We start from the raw sequence: 21,863 nt of genomic DNA on the forward strand, positions 1-21,863 counted from the left end.
AATGTTTGAAGTAACGCAGGGAAATGCAGTCACAATGTAGAAAAAAAGAATATAGTGTGTACAATGAAAAAGAGAGGACCACTGCTCAAAATGCTCAATGTGTTCAGTACATTTGAAAAATTTCTGTTGCTTGGAGCATTAAAGCATGTTAAATTTCCAGCTTTTTTCCCATGTATTTACTGTTATGTGGCAACACTAAACTACCTGTTGTTTTAGTAGTTCTGTAATTAAAAAATATTTTTTTTTCTGCTCTTCTGTCAAGTTGCACGTACTGCTTTAAAACAGTTAATGTTTTAAGCTATTAAACAGCAAAGCAGCCCAAAAAGCAAAACTAGATTTGGTTATCATCAAATTCTGGCAATTGCCAGAATAGCATAAGTATGCCTTGTGGGTAAAAGGCAGAGACTTATTATGCTCCTGTAACACAGCTCATTGTAGTTTGGCCCATATCCCAACCTGAACGGAGCTCTGTAATAGAATGAGCTCTTCTGTGTTAAATTTTATTTATTTTCCCAGGAGTAAGTCATGTCAAGTTTCCAAGGTGTGCTACCACTAGACATGGACAGCCACATATGAATGGTTTGTTCACACCATGCACATTCAGCCCTTGATTCTGAGCCACCTGTTATCACACTAAAATCCAAGAGAGAGAGAGAACACAAGCCACTAGTGAGAAGATGGCTGAAAAACCCATTTTTCCATAGCTCTGCTGGACAAAGTAGACAAAGTATTAAGTTGTGTTTCATTGTAATGACTGGAAAAAGCAGTCTGCTACTGGCTGAAAGCATCAGCCTGTGCTATGCTTTGCAGAGTTCTCTGCACAACCACAAAGATGAAATTTTACCCAGAAGCAACAGATGCAGCAGACATGGAAAAGCCCTGTGGGATGCTGCTACCCTTCTTAGGATCTGGCACTCAAGACAAATGGTCAATGCAGTAAGAACATGTCTCTTCAAGACACCTGATAAACATGAAAACCATGTGAATACAATTCAGAAGTGCAAGCAAGACAGAAGAGGCTACTGAACCATAATTTATGTTTTCACAGAATCACATTAAAATATACATTAAGAAGTCTTTCATATCGGCTCTATTTGTGGGAGGATATCACCTGTATCAAAAAGCTACTATGTCCTTGATGATAAGATCAAAGTGTCATCTTCAGTATCATCCATGGCATCTTCTTTAGTAAAGTTTCTTTTATTTATGTTCCATTGATACTGGGTACTTCAGCTGCACCTTTTGCACACATTTAATAGTCTTCCCAGAAAGCATATACTCCTTTTACCCAATATTAACACAAACCAAATGCATTTCTCACATAACTGTTATGTTTGGTGTCATAAATAGGCTACATAAAGAACTTCTTGAGCCAGAAGTCAAGAAGCAGCAGACTGCTTCAAAATGGAGTGTTTTTGAGATATTATAGATTGAAACATTTCTTTTTAATCTTTAAACCACATTACAATGATACTATACCTCAGTTTCAGAAGAGTTGGGCATGTAAGTAAAATACTATTAAAATAAGTTGTAAAATTGAAAGTGATTAGAAAATAACAGCACCTGTTCTAAACTTCCCTTTACTTTTCAACTTAAACCAACCAACAAAGGACAGACTATAGGATATTTTCTTTGTCAGCACATGAGATAATTAACTACTCCAGTCCTGTCTCTTTAACTCTCACGCTGTAGGCATTTGAGATGTTCTAGTAGAGATCTGGGCAGCTGGAGCCTGGATGGGGAAGGGGTCTTCTTGGCATTGTGCTCTTGTGCTTAGTGCTTATCCTTTGTGCTGAGCATGCTTTCAAAGGAGGTAGCACGATTTGGAATCTAGATCCCTAAGGAAATTAATCATGTGCTAAAGTGTTAATGAATTCTGAATTGGTGTGAATGTGAATGTACATGTACATAAGAATTACTGAGCAGGAGGGATTTAAACATATGCCTGAACTCAAGCATAAACTTCAGTGACCTGTTGACTTCTATGAGCATATAGCAGTCTGGTGGAGGAAAGCACACACTACTGCATGTATGAGTGGAAATTTGGTGCGTCCCAGAGCTTCCTACCATATATTCCGCACAGCTGCATCTTTAAATAAAATACTGATTACTGGCATCTCAGATTTTTTAATACAGAATGCTGGCCCAAGAGATGTGATGTCCTCGAGCCATATTACACTGATGTCAAGTCAATCTGAAGCAGTCCATTCTGGCAATGATTCAGGTGTGTCACGTGGTATTTTCCTATTTCCTTCAGAAAAAGTTTATAGAAGGAAGTAGTATTAATTTATTACTGTTTCTTACAATTTTTCTTAACAAAATAAACCAGCTTCTAAGAGAGGAAAGAGCAGTTGTTTATCACACAGTGTGAATATCTTGGAAAATATTCCTGTATTTTCACCTGAAGCCCTCAACAGTAATATATAGGAAACAGAGAGAATCTAACTTTAACCAAAATTTCCTATTTCCTCTGATAAACTAAGCTACAGAATTTGTTATTTGGACAAAGTTGTAGGATGGGATTGGATAAAGCAGGAGTCAAATTTATCTATTCCCACCTTCTCCCCTTTCAAAGACAAACACATTGCAAGCCTCAGAATACCCAAGTGTAAATCCTACTGCACTCCTGGTTTTCACAGGGTTGTCTCCAAACCTCCCTTTCTCCCCTGATATATTCAGCTCACCTTGAATCTCTTGCCAAGATACTCTTAATGTACAAAGAAAATACATATTTAAATCCCTCTCCTCCTAATCAAATCTGAATAAATAAAAAGCCATCATTTAATCATTAGTTTGAACCAAGAATGACTAATACAGACACTGAAGAAGTCTAAGTAAACAATTTTATTTCGTGTCCTCCCTCCCCCCAACTTAAGGGTGACCATTAAACTCCACTTTCCTCTGCCATTTGAGAGTTATGTGGTAATCCCAAACACATGAAAATAAATTGTTTACTCCACCTCCTCCTCCTCTGTGCTCTCAGTATTTATGGTGGTTGTAACTTTGGTATTCATAAAGAGCGACAGAGAATGCAGTCCAAATGCAGCAAAGTCAGCATTAACTAATAAAAGGAAATCTCATAACAGAAGGAAGAAGTTAACAGCAAACTTAAAACCCATCTGAAATTAACACACAATCCAACTCACAGTAACACTGCAGTACATTCAAAGCAAAGGCAGGTTCACGCAAAGCAAAGTTCACGCAGGCAGGGCGAGCAGGAAGGGCGGAGAGCAACCCCCTCCCATACGAACACCTCTTAACGACAGCCGTTAGCTAGGCGATAATGGTCTCCAGCAGGCACGGAGCGCTCTGCAGGAGGTCGGTACACACCCAGACCGACTACCCGTTAAAGAATGCAGCGGTTCAGGTCACCGGATGCAGGGAGTGTCAGAGCCTGCTGCTGCCGTCGGCGGGAGGCAGAGAAACTGCGTGCGTGAGGTGTGAGCAAGTGGATGACCTGATCCGCATGGTGGCGGAGCTCAAGGAGGAGGTAGAGAGGTTGAGGGCCATCAGGGAATGTGAGCGGGAGATAGACTGGTGGAGTAACTCCCTGCAGGGCCTCAAGGAGAGGTACCAGGGTGAGACACCCCAAATGGGGGTGGACCCCCTGCCCTGTCGCCGTCGGGCAGAGGGAGGGGATCTGGGAGTTGAGGAGGAATGGAGACAGGTCCCTGCTCGACATGGCAGGCGATGCCCTCCCCTTCCGGCCCCACCTTGCCAGGTGCCCTTACAAAACAGGTTTGAGGCCCTGGAGATTGAGAGACCAGCAACTGATGAAGAGATAGAAAGTGTTCCCAGGAGGATGCCTAGGGCGAGGAGGTGGACTCCACGCATCAGGACTGCCTCCACCAAGAAAGACAGGAGGGTGATTGTTGTGGGAGACTCTGTCCTTAGGGGAACAGAGGGCCCTATTTGTTGGCCTGACCCTACCCATATGGAAGTCTGCTGCCTCCCTGGGGCCAGGGTCAGGGACGTTGCCAAGAAAGTCAAGCGCCTGGTACGGCCCACTGACTACTACCCGCTACTGGTCTTTCAGGCTGGTAGCGATGAAGTAGCAAAGAGAAGTCCGAAGGCGATCAAAAGAGACTTTAGGGATCTGGGACGGCTACTTAGAGGATCAGGGGTGCAGGTAGTGTTTGCCTCTGTCCTTCCGATAGGGGGGATCGAAGCTGAAAGGCGTGCTGTTCACATAAACTCGTGGCTTCGAGACTGGTGTGACCGGCAGAACTTTGGGTTCTTTGATCACGGGAAGGTCTATGCTACATCGGGCCTGATGGCACAGAATGGGATGGGCCTCTCTCGGAGAGGGGTAAGGATCTTTGGTCAGGAGTTGGCAGGGCTGATAGATAGATAGGGCTTTAAACTAGAGTCGAAGGGGGAAGGGGCTAAAACCAGGCACGCCGGTGAAGACCTAAGGGATGGTACGCTAGAATCAGAGGGGCTGTGTGCCAGTGAGGTCCTTCGGTTAGATCCACAAGGTGCTAAGTGTAAGGAGACGCACCTGAAATGCTTCTACACAAACGCACGCAGTATGAGGAATAAAATGGATGAGCTAGAAGTACTGGCCCAGTCCCGCAACTACGACATCATCGGCATAAGCGAAACCTGGTGGGATGAGTCCTGTGACTGGGGTGTTGCGATAGATGGTTACAGGCTCTTCAGGAGGGACAGGCAGGGTAGGCGAGGTGGTGGGGTGGCGATGTTTGTGAAGCAGGGGCTGGACTGTGTGGAACTTCAGGTCGGCGATGGCAAAGTTGAGAGCCTCTGGGTAAGGATCAAGGGACGAACGAATAAAGGGGATGTCGTTGTGGGAGTCTATTACAGACCGCCTGGCCAGGACGATAGCGCCGATAAATTATTCTTTACAGAACTAAGAGAGGCCTCGAGATTAACTCCCCTTGTCCTTATGGGGGACTTCAACCTGCCAGACGTTAACTGGGAGTGCCACACGGCTGACACGAGCAAGTCCAGGAGGTTCATGAAGCACCTAGATGATAACTTCTTGGTGCAGGTGCTAACGGAGCCAACTAGGAAAGGTGCCCTCCTAGACCTGTTGCTAGAAAACAGAGAGGGTCTGGTGGGAGATGTGGTGATTGGTGGCCGCCTCGGTCATAGCGACCATGAAGTGGTTGAGTTCAAAATTTACGGTGACAGAAGGAAAAGTGCCACCAAAACCTCATCCCTAGATATGGGGAAGGCGGACTTCAGGCTGCTCGGGGAACTAGTCAGCAAGGTCCCCTGGGAAAATGCTCTTGAAGGCCTCGATGTCCACCAGTGCTGGTCATTCTTTAAGCGATGCCTCCTAGAAGCACAAGAACAGGCAGTTCCTAAATATCGCAAGTGAGGCAGGCGCGGTAGGAGGCCGGCGTGGCTGACCAGGAACATTCTTATGGAGACTAGGTGGAAACAGAGAGTGTTTCGCTACTGGAAGGAGGGCCAGGTGACATGGAAAGAATACAGGGATGCTGTTCGTGTTTGTAGGAAGAAAATTCGTGTGGCTAAAGCACACCTAGAGTTGAAGCTGGCTGTGTCTGTGAGAGAAAATAAAAAGGGTTTTTTTAGATATGTGAATGGAAAAAGGAGAACTAAAGAATACATAGGGCCGCTCCTTGATAGGGAAGGTCTCCTCACAGACGATGACATAGGCAAAGCAGAGACGCTTAACGCCTTCTTTGCCTCTGTCTTCAATGCCGATGATGGGCTTCGGGACCCAGGGTGCCCTGAGCTGGAGGACCGGGACGGTGGGGATGACAAACTCCCAACCGACCCTGAACGTGTGCGGGATTTGCTACTCCGCCTGGATCCCTACAAGTCCATGGGTCCGGATGGGATTCATCCCCGGGTGCTGAAAGAGCTGGCGGACGTCATCGCGGAACCTCTCTCAATTATTTTTCAACAATCCTGGGAGTCTGGAGAGGTCCCGGTAGACTGGAAGCTGGCAAATGTTGTGCCGATTTTCAAGAAGGGTCAGAAAGAAGACCCTAGCAATTACAGGCCTGTCAGTCTCACATCAGTGCCTGGTAAAATCATGGAGAAGATGGTTCTCGAACTTATTGAGGCGCACCTGGGGGACAAAGCAGTCATTGGTCCCAGCCAGCATGGGTTTGTGAAGGGTAGGTCCTGCCTAACTAACCTGATTTCCTTTTATGATAAGATCACCCGTATGGTGGACCAAGGGAAACCAGCTGATGTGATTTTTTTGGACTTCAGCAAGGCTTTTGACACGGTTTCCCATAGGATCCTACTGGACAAAATGTCCACCATACAGCTAAATAAAAACATCATACGATGGGTGAGCAATTGGCTAATGGGCAGGGCCCAAAGGGTTATGGTGAATGGGGCTGCGTCAGGCTGGCAGGCGGTCACCAGTGGGGTCCCTCAAGGCTCCATTTTAGGGCCGGTACTTTTCAATATTTTTATAAACGATCTGGATGTAGGAATAGAAGGTATTTTGAGCAAGTTTGCTGATGACACCAAACTTGGAGGAGTTGTGGACTCGCATGAGGGTGGAAAGGCCTTGCAGAGGGATCTGGATAGGTTGGAGAGCTGGGCGATCGCCAACCACATGAAGTTCAATAAGAGCAAGTGCCGGGTCCTGCACCTGGGACGGGGAAACCCTGGCTGCACGTACAGACTGGGCGATGAGACGCTGGAGAGCAGCCTAGAAGAGAGGGATCTGGGGGTCGTGGTAGACAGCAAGTTGAATATGAGCCAGCAGTGTGCCCTGGCAGCCAGGAGGGCCAACCGTGTCCTGGGGTGCATCAAGCACGGCATCGCTAGTAGGTCAAGGGAGGTGATTGTCCCGCTCTACTCTGCGCTGGTGCGGCCCCACCTCGAGTACTGTGTGCAGTTCTGGGCACCACAGTATAAAAAGGACATGAAACTGTTGGAGAGTGTCCAGAGGGGGGCTACGAAGATGGTGAAAGGCCTGGAGGGGAAGACGTACGAGGAACGGCTGAGGGCACTGGGCCTGTTCAGCCTGGAGAAGAGGAGGCTGAGGGGAGACCTCATCGCAGTCTACAACTTCCTCGTAAGGGGGTGTCGAGAGGCAGGAGACCTTTTCTCCATTAACACCAGTGACAGGACCCGCGGGAACGGGGTTAAGCTGGGGCAGGGGAAATTTAGGCTTGACATCAGGAGGGGGTTCTTCACAGAGAGAGTGGTTGCACACTGGAACAGGCTCCCCAGGGAAGTGGTCACTGCACCGAGCCTGCCTGAATTTAAGAAGAGATTGGACTGTGCGCTTAGTCACATGGTCTGAACTTTTGGGTAGACCTGTGCGGTGTCAAGAGTTGGACTTGATGATCCTTAAGGGTCCCTTTCAACTCAGGATATTCTATGATTCTATGATTCAAATTCCCTCAAGGAGTGGTGAACTTAGAATAAGGGAAGAAGTGAGGGGAAACAAGCAAAGTGAGAGAAGCTCTGTGTGCACAATTATATACATATGTTTTTCATATTAGCATAGCTACTGGACAAGCCTATTTCCTACAGATTTAAATATACAGCTTTAACGTGTCTTTTTTTTTTTTAATGTATCATTTCCACCGCAGCTTCTAAGTCATTAAACTTCAGCATCTAAAAATGTTTTTTTTTTTCTCTTTAATTTATTTTTTATTTTTAACAAAACTAAATCAAGCAGAACTTCAGTTAAGTCCCTTTGCAAAAGAAACTGGATAATCCAAACAAGTTAAGCTCTCATAAATTACTTTCAAAGTGAAAGAAAATTAAAACGATTCTTTCAGTTCATGTAGATCTACCAGCATTTTGTATTTTATTGCTGCCTAAACTGGGATCTTCTACTTTCACTCCAATATTTCCTTCTTTAGCATAATAAGCATTTTGAATCTACTAGATTCTCTAGAGACAGCCTTCAAAAGAATAAAAAGAAAAAAACAAACAAACAAACAAACAATAAAACAAGTTCTACACTGTTTCCTTATATATGCACATAAAAATTGACTCTATGCATATTAAAATTGTATACACACTAGCAAGCTAAAGAATTCTAGCAGTTTTTCTAAAGGGAGAAAAAATGTTTTGTAATTTATGTAAAGTTCCTTTAGAAGCAGAAAAACAGTATCTATTGTCAACACAGCATCTTTGCAACACCAAATGCAGTTTCAGAAATATTTTGATTAATATTTTGGGCATATGGAACTTGATATTAACTGTGGTAATATTCAAGGTAATAGGTTATGCTAAAACTACTTGAAGAATATTAAAATGTCCATGTCTGAGCACCCTCACAGGGATGATCTTTTCCCTTTGCCTAGCTGGGAGTTGTCCATCCTCTGGCATGGGACTGCTGCCTCTCATCTTTTCACCACTGAGTGCCTCTAAGCAAACTCAGGCTTGATCGTCTTCCACATTCCTAGTAGGCATCTGTAGTCAACACTCAAGTCCCACCCGAGCCTTTTTTGGTTAATGCTGACCAAAGGCAGGTCCCTCAGCTTTTTGTGAAGGCCTCTGGTGTGGACCACGTGTAAAGGACAGGTTGACAGTTCTGCAGGTTATATTCTGTCAAGCTCAGTCACCTTGGGATAAACTGGAGAGGATGGAGACCCCGCAGACTAAGGGCACGGCTTCCATGCCTGGGCACCCTCACGGGGACAAGCCTTCTCCTTTGCCTAGCTGCGAGTTGTCCATCCTCCAGCATGGGCCTGCTGCCGCTCATCTTTTCACTGAGTGCATATTCTTCTCCTATGCTCCCAGTAGGCACCTATAGTCAACACCCAGGTGTGTCCTCCCATCTCTCCCTCCCTCCCTCAAGCCCTTTTTGGTTAATGCCGACCAAAGGCAGGTCCCTCAGCTTGCCCATGGATGCTGTGTGCCTGGGCACCTCCCCGGCTTTGAGGACCTGGGCTGGGCCCTTGCGACACATGGCAATGTGTTCCCTGTACTGGGGAGACCTGAAGGGGACACGGGAGTCCACAAGCAGACTCCAAAGTTCCAAAAACTTTTTTTTTATTCTTATTTTTTATTCTATTTTTTTTTATTATTCTTATTTATCTTATGGTTATTTAGAACTCTTTATATCCCACTCCTGACGAAGAGTCCTAAGGAAGCATCTTCACTGGACCTCAGCGCCAAAGTCCAGCTCTTCCTCCTGTTGGAAGGGACGTCTTCTGCTTCTCCAGAGGAACAGCTGCCTCTCTCGCTTCTGTGGCACCACCCGGAGGTCCCAAGGAGCCCGCAGGCTGTCGGACAGACTCCTCCTGTTGACCCTGGTGCAGCAGCTCGGAGGACGCCAGTCCCTGTCCTCTCCTCTTCCTCAGGGCGCAGCGCAGAGGAGATGCCAGCTCTTTGGGAAGTGCTGGAGTGGGAGATGGCAAAGGAGGGATCCTCCAAGCTTTGGCTTGAAGAGTTGCCAGGAGGCAGATGTTACCTGGGAGTCCACGAGATGTTAACGGACTTGGGGCTCTCCCAGCTGATGGATAATGCCTGAGAGTCAATGGCTCTGTGGATCGCGCCGTTTGGTGGGATATGGAGCGCTCCTGTGAATATTCAGGTGCCGTCTCTTCACAGGCAGCCCGCACATGATGGTGTGGTGCCCGGTCTGCCCTGATGGAGGTGGATCCACATCCATTGGTTGTTCTTCATCGGGATGTGGATCCACCTCCATAGGCTCCACGTCACCATCAGTTGTATCGATGTCCATTGGCTCTGGCACGCATCTCCTCTCCATGAGCCTCAGCTTCTTCAGGGGAGGAGGATTCATTCTTCCTCGATGGAAGATTAACTATTTGCCTATCAATGGCAAAATCAATTTCCAAACGCTTCTCTGGGCCTCCTCCAACCAAAAGCTCTGGCTGTTAGAAGCCCTAGCCGCTCAGCGACTGACGGTCTGGCCACAGGGTCCCCTTCTTTACAGGGCTTGGAAGAAAAGGCAGCGAGGCAGCTTGTGACATCAGGAGGCCACAGTGGTGTGATTCTGAGAGTGTCCCACGGTGACCAAAATGTGGCAATGTTGGGAGTTGGGGCCTAGAACCTGAGAGTAGGCCCAGTTTTGAAGGAGGAGGAAGGACGGGGGTGCTGAGAGTCCCTTCCTGGAGATGACTCCCCTGCGCCATTTTGCTTGCAAGAGAGAATGTCTTCCCCTAGGGCACAGAGACCTGTAGTGTCTCCAGCCCCTTCTTCATCACCTGCCTGGCGTCCCTTTCCATGAAGTGGCAGGGGCAAGAGTGTCTCAGGAGGGTCAGGCTTCTCCACTACAATGCAGCTGCCTGCAAGGGGAGCTGCTCTGGGGCCCAGATATAGCAGAGTGGGGTCAAAGCTTACCAGCACCCTGCACATGGCCAAGGGAGCCACAATCAATAAAAGTGTTGAGTTTCAATGGGTGTGTGAGCCCTCCTTTCCCATCCCATTTACTCTGTTCCAGGAGCATGAGCAGGTGGCATCACTTCTGCCCTGATCCCCAAGGGTGATGGGTGGAAAGGAGGGGGCCTGGTGCTTTCTGGGGTGCTGCACAAGATCAGCAGGTCGGGCTGGTAGGAGGCCATGTGTCTTGGCCTCTCTCCAGCTTTGAGGGCCTGGCCTGGGCCCTTGTGACACATGGCAATGTTCTTCCTGTACTGGGGAGACCAGAAGGGGACACAGGAATCCACAAGCAGAATCTGAAGTTCCAAAAAAAAATGAGGGAGGCACTTACTGGTTTGCTTTTTCTTTTACTGTTTGTTGTTTTTGCTTTTTTTTATTATTATTTTGTATAGTTATTTTGAACTCTTTATTTTCCACTCTCAATAAAAAGTCCTAATGAAGCATCTACACCGGACCTCAGTGTCCAACCCTCCTCTAGGTGCAGAACCTTTCCCTAACCCCCAGCCTGACCCTCCCCTGTCCCAGCTCCATGCTCTCTGTCCCCAGAGAGCAGAGCTCAGCGCCTGCCCCTCCGCTCCCCTTGTGAGGGAGCTGCAGGCCGCCATGAGGCCTCCCCTCAGCCTGCTCTGCTCGGGGCTGAACAAACCAAGGGACCTCTGCTGCTTCTCATACGTCTTGACCTCTAGGCCCCTCACCATCGTTGTAGCCCTCCTTTGGACCCTTTAACAGTTTTATGTACTTATACTGTGGCACCCAGAACTTAATACAGTACTCAAGGTGAGGCTGCACCAGCGCACAGCAGAGAAGAACAATCCCTTTCCTCAGTGACATGCCTGATGCACCCAGGGACATGTTTGGCCCTTCTGTCTGCCAGGGCATGCTGTTGACTCATATTCAACTTGCTGTTCCCTTGATTCCCCATAACCCTTTCTGCCAGGCTTGTTCTCCAGCCTCTCCTCCCCCATTCTGTACGTACAGCCAGAATTGCCCTGTCCCAGGTGCAGAAACCAGCACTTGCTCTCGTTAAATCTCATGCGGTTGGTGACTGCCCAGCCCTCCACTCAAGATCTTTCTGCAAGTCTTCTTCTACCGTTGAGGAAGCCAACAGTTCCTCCTTAACATCATCTGCAAATTTACTTAGTGTGCATTCAAGTCAGGCATCCAGATAATTAAAAAAAAAAAAAAAAAAAAAAAAAAGACCACCAGTAGCAAAACCCTCAAACAAACCCTAGTAAGCTGAAACCTTTGTCACACATCAAGATATTCTTATTGAGTATCAGAGCCACGGGATACACAAGTCAAGTCCCAACCATCACTATTTTCCTTTTTTTTTTTTTTTCCCTGCCGTAACCTGCAGTAAACAGTTTGCTGCTGGTACTCTGTGATAGAGATGTTATGTTTACACTTTTTTCATTCTTTTCCTTCCTTTCCCTTTTCCCCTCCCCCTCATTCACTTTTGTGTCATGTTTGGTTTGTTTGTTTATATGAGCACATAGCAATTGAACTGAGCCCACGTCGTCAATTAAACCAAAGTCAATTTAGAGAGAAGTACAGAAGGTTAATTAACTGCTAATGATTTTGGCATTTGTTTAGGTTAGTCCCTTAAATTAATTTATTGATGTGACAGTATATAAATAAGACATGATTTATAAAAGACACTTGAAAAGCAAAAAGGTTGGTCATGGAACATTCATAGTTGCATATTACATATATGTACGTGTGTAATAACAACTGTTTTTAAGGAACACTATCTGATTATAAACATCACTTTTACACCTGAAAGAGTGCATCAGAAGTGAACTGTGTGAGAACTAGCCAAGCCCTGCAGAGCCACAGCATATTCTCTGCTTTTAACAAAGTGCTAGTCCTTAAGTACAGAAATATGGCTTTAGAAACTTAGCATCAGGCTTCTATTTATGAAACCACCTCCAAGTTTGTTTCATGGCATGCCCTGATGCATTATTTTTTCATAGCTGTGGGCAACACTGAAAATCAAAGACATGCAACATCAAACTAAATTTGAATGAAGGCTGCTCTACAATGTGTAAAACATAAGCTATGGCACATACAATATAATGCAGTAAATTTACCTCTAGTTAACTTTAATGTAAGAAATTAAAGCCAACTGTGAAAACTGCATGAGAGGATAAATAAATACATGACTCTCAACCACTTTAAGTCACGGGTCAATCTGTCAGCCTGAAGTGCTCTGGCACAGAAGGGTCTGGCTCCTTGGAAGCACGAGTACAAATCACAGCATGAGTAAAGGAAGCCACTTCTTTCTACTGAGGTGGGAAGACAAAGTGGCACGACTTAGATGAAAACGTGAAAGCCAGCTTTGAGTAGCATTTAGGATTTTGAACAAAAGCAAAAAAAAAAAAACAAACAAAAAAAACAACAGACAAACCAAAAACATCTGTGGTGTTTTTGTTTTTGTTTTACAAAGTAAGAGAGGTACTTTCTTAGCAGCTTTAGAATTAATATGTGCATCTTTTACCCAGAGAGGTCAAAGCTGAGATGAACAGGTAATGCAGCAGTGCTCAACACCACAGGTTAGAAGGAATCACACTGCCATTCATCTGTGCACTGGGATTATAGTTAAGTTTCTAGACAAGAGCCTTTTTGGGATTCCAGGAGAAAACATGTTACATGTAAAAGCCTTCTATGCTATGGGACGTGCAGAAGGAGTAGGGGAGGTAGGGAACCTCAGCTAGATACATTCACCTGACTGCAGCCCTTTTCTAGATCTAACAGCAATGCTGCAACTCCACATTTTAGCTTCTGCAGGATGAACAGTCAATCATGAACTGCCCTATAGACAGGTTATTTAAAACAAAAAAAAAAAAAACCCTTGATGTGTTTTCAGCAGGCAACCAGAAGTACACATGGAGAATGCAGGGTAAAAAAGAGACTGAGGCAGCAATCAGCACTTACTGCAGTAGTCCAGAGTACCCGAATAAAAGATAATGAAGTTAATAGTGAACTTTCACCCAGATCAGCTCTCTCCATCATTAATAGACTGCAACCAAGAGAAAGGTAAATGGAAGACAATGATAGGAAATCATTCAGGAAAGCATTTTAAAAATAGCCCTATTGGTACAGAACATCATGTGGTTACACTGCCATTATATATAGTACATAAATTCATCCATCTAGCATGGCCGTATTTTAAGAAATGTGGATGCTTAATCAACAACCTGAATGAAGAGATAAAATAAATAAAATATTAATGACTTTTATCACTGGGAAAAGAATCTAAGAGAAAAGTGAGTTTTGCCTTAAAGAAAAAAAAAAAGAAAAAGTATAAACATTAATGTTCACTATCTCCACTGAACTTCCACAAAACAGAAACATTTGCATACCACATTGGTCACAATAAATACAAGAGCAGCACATATCCAACAAATAATAACAACAAATAAACAAACAAATAAAATCAAGATGTAAACCAAAGCTGCAATCCTCATTCTCATGACATCACTAGGGTAAGAATCAAAGGAAATCTAGTACCATACAAACAAGATGGATGCAAACTGAGTCTGATAAGAGATGTTTGTGTACAAGCTGTTGTAAGAAGGCATATACCCATTTCTCTCAAAACCTTACTAGACTACCTGAAGATGAAAAAAAGTTTGCTTTTGCAGCATTGGAATTTAACTGCTAGAGTACTGAGATACATGTACAATTCTCAGCTCTTCCAAAGATGCGTTGCCTGTGTGACTCCAAGGACATAATTTCACATGACCTTTTCTTCTACACCCAATTCAAAGTTCTTAAATTGCTATTCTAGTTTATAATAACAAGCTAGAACTGTTGCTAACTATGCACAGCTATGTAGTAATATTAGCCCTGAAATGACATCTGTGCAAGAGAATTTAATGTATACCAAATCATCGAGAAGTCCTTAGTGGCCAGAAACTCATGAAGGATTATCAATGCACCAAATGCAGCACAGATTCCAGTTCTCATTTCTTCCTGTTGTATCCCAAGGCAGATGTCAGGAAGAGATTGAGCTGCTTCTTTCACACTTGATGTTTCTGCCTGCCAGCTATAGTGTTGCTCCTGTGTTTGAGTGACATACAGCCAAACTATCCCCAAGTTGCAAAAGAAGGTAGCGATGCCAGCTTAAACTAAATTGTTTGGTCACCCTGAAGAAAAAAAAAAAAAAAAGCTGCACATTTGCTTAGCTCTGACTTCAAAGTGAGGGGTAGAGCCACTGAGATACCCCTGTTAAACCCAGTATCATCCCTTAGCTCCCTTGGATATACAAGGACGATGCGTCTCCTGGCCCTCTGCACAGAGAATTTGTGTTTGGGCTTGTCAGGGGAGTGAACAAAGACTCAGCAGGATTTTGTCTAACCAAGGCAGTCTGGAATAGAACTCGAGCAATATTACCCTCCCACCATCTGAATGACAAACGTCCACAAAATTTTATTTCTCCTCCTCCTCAGTGTCCCTGATCCCATAGTTACCCAAAACAGACCAAGCTCTGGCTGTTCTGTGACACTGTCCTTTCCATTTCATGCAGGATGCATGAGTGAAACAGACCTGCAAATCCAGCAACTCAGTTCTCTTCTTGTTCCCTTCTGGAAATAGAAGAGTCTGGGAAGGAAGAAGGGAAGACAAAAAGAAGAGGTCGCTTTTATAACTCCCATCCCCTGCTATGCAAGCAGTACTTGGTGAATACTCTCCTTAAGAGAAATCCCGTAAGTTTTGCATCAGTCCTTGATGTAGTGCTGTAACATGGTCAGAGAGCCTCTTGACATACTACTATGTGCTCCCAAGTTTCATGACATGCTGCAGTAACAGACAGTAATGTGTTTGAAAAGAAAGCTTGATAGAGAAGAGTTGAAAGTGCTTCACTTAGAAGTTTCAGACAGTATTGGATATATCTTATCGATCCAGTCATGCACAGCTCTGAGGTGCTGTTATCAGGCAGCTTCAGTAATGGAGCCACTCAAGGCCAACACCACAGAAATGGCAAATATCATAGAAGCTGGAAGATCTTTGTGTCATTTTGAAAATCCTTCAGTTCAAATCCCTACCTTCCTATTCGCTACAAGCATGTTTTGAAATCCAAAAGTCATTTTTCACTTGCTGCTTCTGCTGCTTTTACCCCTCCTCCCTATCTTCATTATTGCACCGCAATAGCACCTCAGGCCTAGTTTTCAAAGGAGCAAAGCTGATGCTGCTTTCTCCTCAGACCTCCATCCACAGTCAAGCTGCCTTCCAGCTTCACTTAAAGAAAAAAACAACCACCATTTCCCAAATAAAAATCCCACAAATCCTAGGGAGATAAAGTAGAAGTAGTACATCTTCCTCAATAAAAAGCCTAGTACTTTGCTGGTAGAGCTCCCTCTCTGCAAAGTGCTGAAAAATGAGGTCACAAGGCTGTGGCAGAAATGTGCAACCTGCTTCTGAAGTTTATTCAGCTGGGGAACAACTGGCAACCAAGCTTCAGAATTAACTGATGCGGCTTTTCTCCTCACTCTCACCTAGCCTCTAGACATATTTACTTTCACATTAAAAATTTAAATCTGAAACATTTAAGGGAAAAAAAAGCATACAACACAAAACCCACAATTTTATCATTAGCTGTGAGTGAAAGCAGAACTTCAGACGTGGCCAACTAGCTTCACAGCACTATGAAGCACTGCTAGAGGAGGGAAAACAGATACTTCAGGCTGCCTCAGCAGTGAATATCTTTAATTCGCATGGTGATGAGAATGAAAGCACATCACCCGCAAGCACATCCCTTACCTTATCTGCATAAAATCGGCATATACCACTTATTATTAGTTATATAATACTTCTACTGTGCTACCAAGCCCTCGAGCGTTCTGATCCCCCTGCCTTCACCAGATCCATGATAGCAATCCCGAGCAGATACAGAGAGGCATTAGACTCCCATCAGTGTTGCAGTACTGACATAAAGAAGGAAAAGGAGAAGCATGCAGAGAAGAGTATGAGAAGTTTTGCTAAAAGCCAAAGCTATGTTTGCTCTGCAAGAGCACAACAAAGACAAAGTCTTCTCACTACGCCAAAAGGTTTACTCAATCAGTACTCAGCTCTACCAGATGATACTTGGTCCCTTGAGGGGTGGTTCTGAAAGGTAAAGGAGCCCCAGGAAGGCTGGACCTTCTTTGGGACATCTTAAAGGCACAAGAACAGCTTGTACCAATGTGCCAAAAGTCAAGACTCTGGGGGGAGAAGCCTGGATGAACAGAGAGTTTCTTCTCAAACTCAGAAAGAAAAAGAGAGCTTACAAATGCTGGAAGGAAGGGCGGGCAGTTCCGGAGGACTAGAGACCTGTTGTCAAGCTGTGCAGAGAGAAAATTAGAAGGGCCAAAGCCCAACTGGAACTCCATTTAGCTAGTGCACTAAATTACAAGAAAAAATGCTTTTAGAAAAATATCAAAATAAGAGGAAGATTAAGGAGCCTCTCCATCCTTCACTGGAAGTGAGGGGGAATGTCCTGGTGACAGATGAAAATAAGGCTGAGGTACTTCAGGCCTCTTTTGCCTCAGTCTTTACCTGTAAGGCCAGTTGTTCCCAGGGTATCCAGCCCCCTGAGTTGGAAGACTGTCACAGGGAGGAAGATGAAGGCTCTGTAATCCAACAGGAAACTCTAAGTGACCTACTCCATCATCTGAACATTCAGAAATCTATTGGCCTTGACAGGATTCATCCAAGGGTACTAAACAAGCCAGTGGAAGTGCTCACCAGGCCACTTTCAAGGACTCGCCAGCACTCCTGGCTAACTGGGGAGGTCCCGGATGGCTAGAGGTTAGCACAAGTGACTCCAGCCTACAAGAAAGGCAGGAAGGAGAATCCAGGGAACTGCAGGCTGGTCGGTGTGACTTCAGTAACAGGGAAAGTTGTGGAGCAGATCACGTTGAGTGTCATCACATAGCACATATGGGACAATCATGCAATCAGAAGCAGCAGGGATGGGTTTATGAAAAACTGCCCGTGTTTAAGCTTGGACCCCTCACTACAAGAAGGACTCTGAGTTGCTCAAGCATATGCAGAAAAGAGCTATGAAGCTGGTGAAGGGATTAGAAAACATGGGCTATGAGGAGTGATGGACAGAACTGGGGTTGTTTAGTATGTAGAAGAGGAAGCTGAAGGGAGACTTCATCACTTTACAACTATCTGACAGGAGGTTGCAATGAAGAAGGTGTCAGGCTATTTTCTGAAGTGACAAGTGAGAAGATGCAAGGCAATGGTCTCACATTGCACAAGGGAAGTTTAGGTTGGATATTAGGAGGAATTTCTTCATGGATAGAGTAGCCAAGCACTGGATGTGGTAGGGTCCTCAGCCCTGGAGGTATTTAAGGAACGTGAAGATGTGGCACTAACAGGTAAGGTTTAAAGCTGGGACATAGTAGGTCAGGTTGATGGCTGGACTTGATGATCTTTAAGTTTTTTTTCCAACCTAAATGACTATTATTTCAAAAGCAGTATTATAGTACAGATAGCCACCACCATTACTTTCAAATTCATTAGCAAGGATTTCTATGGGTCCTTGAGAAGAGGTTTAAAATAGGGCAGATGTTTTAAAAGCACATATTCATTTTCTAATATATTATAATAACAATAAGAGCATGTGCAGGAAATTTCAGGAAGGACTTAGATTGATAAGAGAGCAGAAGTAAGTGGGGATCTAGAAAATAATCATAACCTGATTACAGCTATGATTGAGGCAGAGACAATTGTTAAACAAAGGTCTTTTTCTTAAAATTGACTGCTTATAATAATCTCTTATCAGTAAGAAAACCTTTCCCTTGCTCCCCCTTTTTTTTTCTTTTTTTTTGGATGACACTCAACTCAAAGCTCATGGTTAATAATATCGTGATAGGTACTAATTTTCCTTAATCAACAGTAGCAGAGACCTACAGTTTCTTATGTGAAAGCAATACTTGCTTGCATATGGGACTGTTCTTGCCCAGTTGTCATAGTACTTAGTATCCACTGATACTCTTCAGTGTACTAATCAACTAACTTATTGATTGACAGACTTATTTTTTTATTTTTTTTTATTTTTTTTACAAGCCTGCTCTTCATGTCCAAAGTGAAGGTAACCTGTAGCCTTGTGGCAGATTTTCTCACTTTTTCTGATAAACAAGGCAGCCTTTTCTTTTTTTTCTCCTCTACATGAGGCATCAACCCAAGTTCCTGAATGACATGCATTTTGAGCAAGGCTGAAGAGAGGGGAGGAAGAGAGAAAGAGAAAGCGAGCATCAAATGCTGGAGGAGCTCCTTCAGAACAGGGTAGACAGTCTTATTGTGCAAAAGTGAAGTACATGATACTGCGTGATCAATTCCTTATACCATAATCAGCTGGAAAATGTGTTTTGCATGACAACAGATAGATAAAATACTTGAAGAAAATATTCTCTGTGGGATTTGCACCTTCAGCATGTTTTTTACTGTCTTCAGTGCTTTCAGCTGCAGGAATTCAAGAACAAATACATAGGGGAATACCTGGGGAAAACAGTTATCACTCAAACCTTCATAGCAGGTACAATCATTCAAGAACTCTTATTAGTGGGGAAAAAAAGAATGTGAAGCAAACACTTGCAGTAGGCTATATATGCCTGTACATCCAAAGGCAGTGGTCATGCTTGAATTATCTCTCAACCTACCATGAGAAGTGAGCACATCCACACCTTGAACAGATATTTCTCTACAATAGGACTAACTATATGAAAGCCTGTACGACAAATAACGACGAGACTAACAATTTAGGAAAAACGTATATGCAAGCTGGGTAAAGCAAGACGAGATGTCAACATAAAATCCAGCTGTTACTGTTAACTAGAGATACCAATACATACTAATTATACACAGACACAATCAAATGCTAACATTACAACATTTTAAGCTCTCATGGCACCTCATGGAGGAAGGTCTGTGGATGTTTAACAAGACAAATGCAGCTTTGCAGCCTGCTCCTGATGCTCTTCAAACATAGTGAATTCCCCCAGGCTCCTGTTTTAATCTCAGGCCCAATTTCATGTCTGCAGACAGCCTTCTGCTTCTACCATTAAATATGTTCTCTATATCCAGGGACAGGCAGTCTCTAAGATGCAAGCTTTTCCAGAGTGTTTTTCTTCCATGTTTCGCCGCATTTCTATCCCTCAGGACAGAAAACCTTGATAAGGACTTGAGGACAGGATGAGGCGCTGTGTGTAGTAGCAGGCATAAGAGAGTTGTGCTTTTCTCCTCAGTACTACGTGAAAAGCATCCAAATCTTCAAAGACAAGCATTTTTTTTTTTGTGCATCAGAGCTGCCTTGCAGACAGATACTGGCTTGAATAAGTTTCCATTACTTTTCCTGATTTCACAGTTGATGCTTTCTACCCTTTTCTCCACCTTCTTCTCTAGTAAATCTATACAGGCTTTATAGTAGTCCCTCAAAAGACATTAAAGAAGAAACCAAGTGTTGGCTTCCCTCAGTACCATACATCCTCTTGGATCTTAGAAATATTCAGAGATGCTACACGTCCAATGGCAACTTCTTTAAAAGTTGACTTTAACTATTTCTGCTTCTTGCCACCCAGTTTCTACCTGCTCGCAAAACTTGTACCCACAAGATGAATTGCCAAGTCAGCTTCAAGAACTGAGTACCTGCACCCTAGCTTACGTGTTACTGAAATTAGACAAGAAGGGTGATTATTTCAATGTTTTTCAATCTTATCTATAGCTTCAAGTAAAAAATTGCTAGTTGTCTTCACTACGATAGAATTGCAGGTTCCTTTGGAATTAACTCGTCATTGAGAGTACTGGAAGTGTTGATCACTGTGCATATAGAAAACATACTACTCCCTGATTAAGTTCTCTAAGTTCTCTGTAGGCACTGAAAAATCTTCCCAGAACTGCTGAATCCGAGTTCTCATAGCACCAGAAATTCATAGAACATTACTGTTTGTGAACAAAGAGGACAATGACTTTTTCTTGCTCACTCTCTCTACAGTTCAACCACCACCGAACATTTCTGACCAAGCCTTTCTTAAGAAAATCATCGTGCAGTGACAAGAGACGCTAGAATATTCCGTTGAGGAAGTTCTGGAAAAATATAAACAAATAGAAGATAGCTTACAACTAAACCATTCAAGCAATTTGGATTATAGAATCTAGATCTAATCCTGAAAACACACATTAAAAAAAAAAAAAAGAAAAAAAAAGAAAAAAAAGTGCACTGTTCTGGGTCTGAGTGTGAATGTTTGCTTTAAATTTTGCAATGTTGCCTAGTTATACTATAAATATTCATATGTTGTCATAATTAAAATTTAGTAGTACTTGACACAAATTAGGAGGCGTTAATTGATTTGGTTATTCTTTATATCACTGCACTTGTTACTGTTTTACTAAACGACCAGGTAGGATTTACTTCTTTACCATGTAGCTAGAAAACTTAGGTACTAGTTCTGGAAGAGAAAAGGCTCTCCTTTTTGTTTGCTGCTGTAGCTCACACTGCATAGTTTTCCTACGGATGCTCATATTTCCTGATGCTACTATTTTTAATGCCATTCATAAACAGAGATACTATGGATTGTATCAATGAAAAATCAGCCACACAATTCAGCCTGCCCTTATATTTAATGTGTCATTGGAATGAAGAGGTCTCTATACCTTCACTCCTATTACAGTAAAAATCTACACGCTTGCCTTCTGCCACGTGAAAAACATTAGGGCATGTTCTCACTCCCTCTCTCTATATGGTATTTGCTGCAGACCAGCAGAATTGACTGAGTTAATACCACATCTGGGAGCCAGAAATATTTTATCCCATATCCACTAAACTTGCTTCCTACACAAATGAGATTGGCTGAGTCACTCACTCAGTTTCTATTTAATCTACTGACTCACTTATTCTTTTTTTTTTTTTTTTTTTTTTAATATATATACATGTATATAGCCAGTTGTGAAGTTGTGATTCAGTAAGTTTGTACAACCATTAAGACTATGAAGATTAAAACACCAGTGAAAGCAATGGGAGATTAACACACTACAACACACTCCTTTAATTTACGTCCAGGAAATTCATTTGGAAACTTCCATGAACTTTAACAAGCATTACATACAAAACCACCTGCTGCACTGTTGAAACATTTAGCCTTCTTAAACCGCAGAGAGACAAACCATGTCCTTAAGCCACAGAAAGCACAGAGAACTCAGGACTGGTACAATTAGTGGAATTTACTGTATTTTCTAGTTGACTTTATGCGTATGGCTCACAAGAAGTGATGGTAGATAAAAGCAGCTAGAGGTGGTGAGCTGTATGGTCTATGTATCTCTCTATAGTAGAGAGACTACTGCCTCTGGTTAAACCTTTGGCAAAATAATTAACTTACATATGAATAAATGTTTTAGGATTCTGCATATCTAGTATCCATTTCTGAGGTCTGGTTTCCTTTTATTTTGTGAAGACCAAGATTCCAATAACCTTAGTTAAAAATTACTAAGACATTTTGCACAAGAAGTGTGTAATGATATAGCTACAGAGAAACCAAACAAAATAAGATCAGCATGACAGA

General features: G+C 43.5%; 1 protein-coding gene and 1 long non-coding RNA gene across 7 annotated transcripts in view; both read right to left on the bottom strand.

Moving 5' to 3' along the window:
• Positions 1 to 21,863, bottom strand: part of TPK1 (thiamin pyrophosphokinase 1) — a 317,983-nt gene that overhangs the window by 214,874 nt on the left and 81,246 nt on the right. The gene's annotated exons all lie outside the window — the stretch shown is intronic.
• Positions 2,108 to 6,254, bottom strand: LOC140001555 (uncharacterized). Its single transcript, XR_011806856.1, has 2 exons — positions 3,147 to 6,254; positions 2,108 to 2,251 (listed from the first exon to the last, which is right to left on the bottom strand). It is a non-coding gene; the product is annotated as an uncharacterized lncRNA (long non-coding RNA).

Source organism: Anas platyrhynchos, chromosome 2 (genome assembly GCF_047663525.1).
Source record: "Anas platyrhynchos isolate ZD024472 breed Pekin duck chromosome 2, IASCAAS_PekinDuck_T2T, whole genome shotgun sequence".
NCBI lineage: Eukaryota > Metazoa > Chordata > Aves > Anseriformes > Anatidae > Anas > Anas platyrhynchos.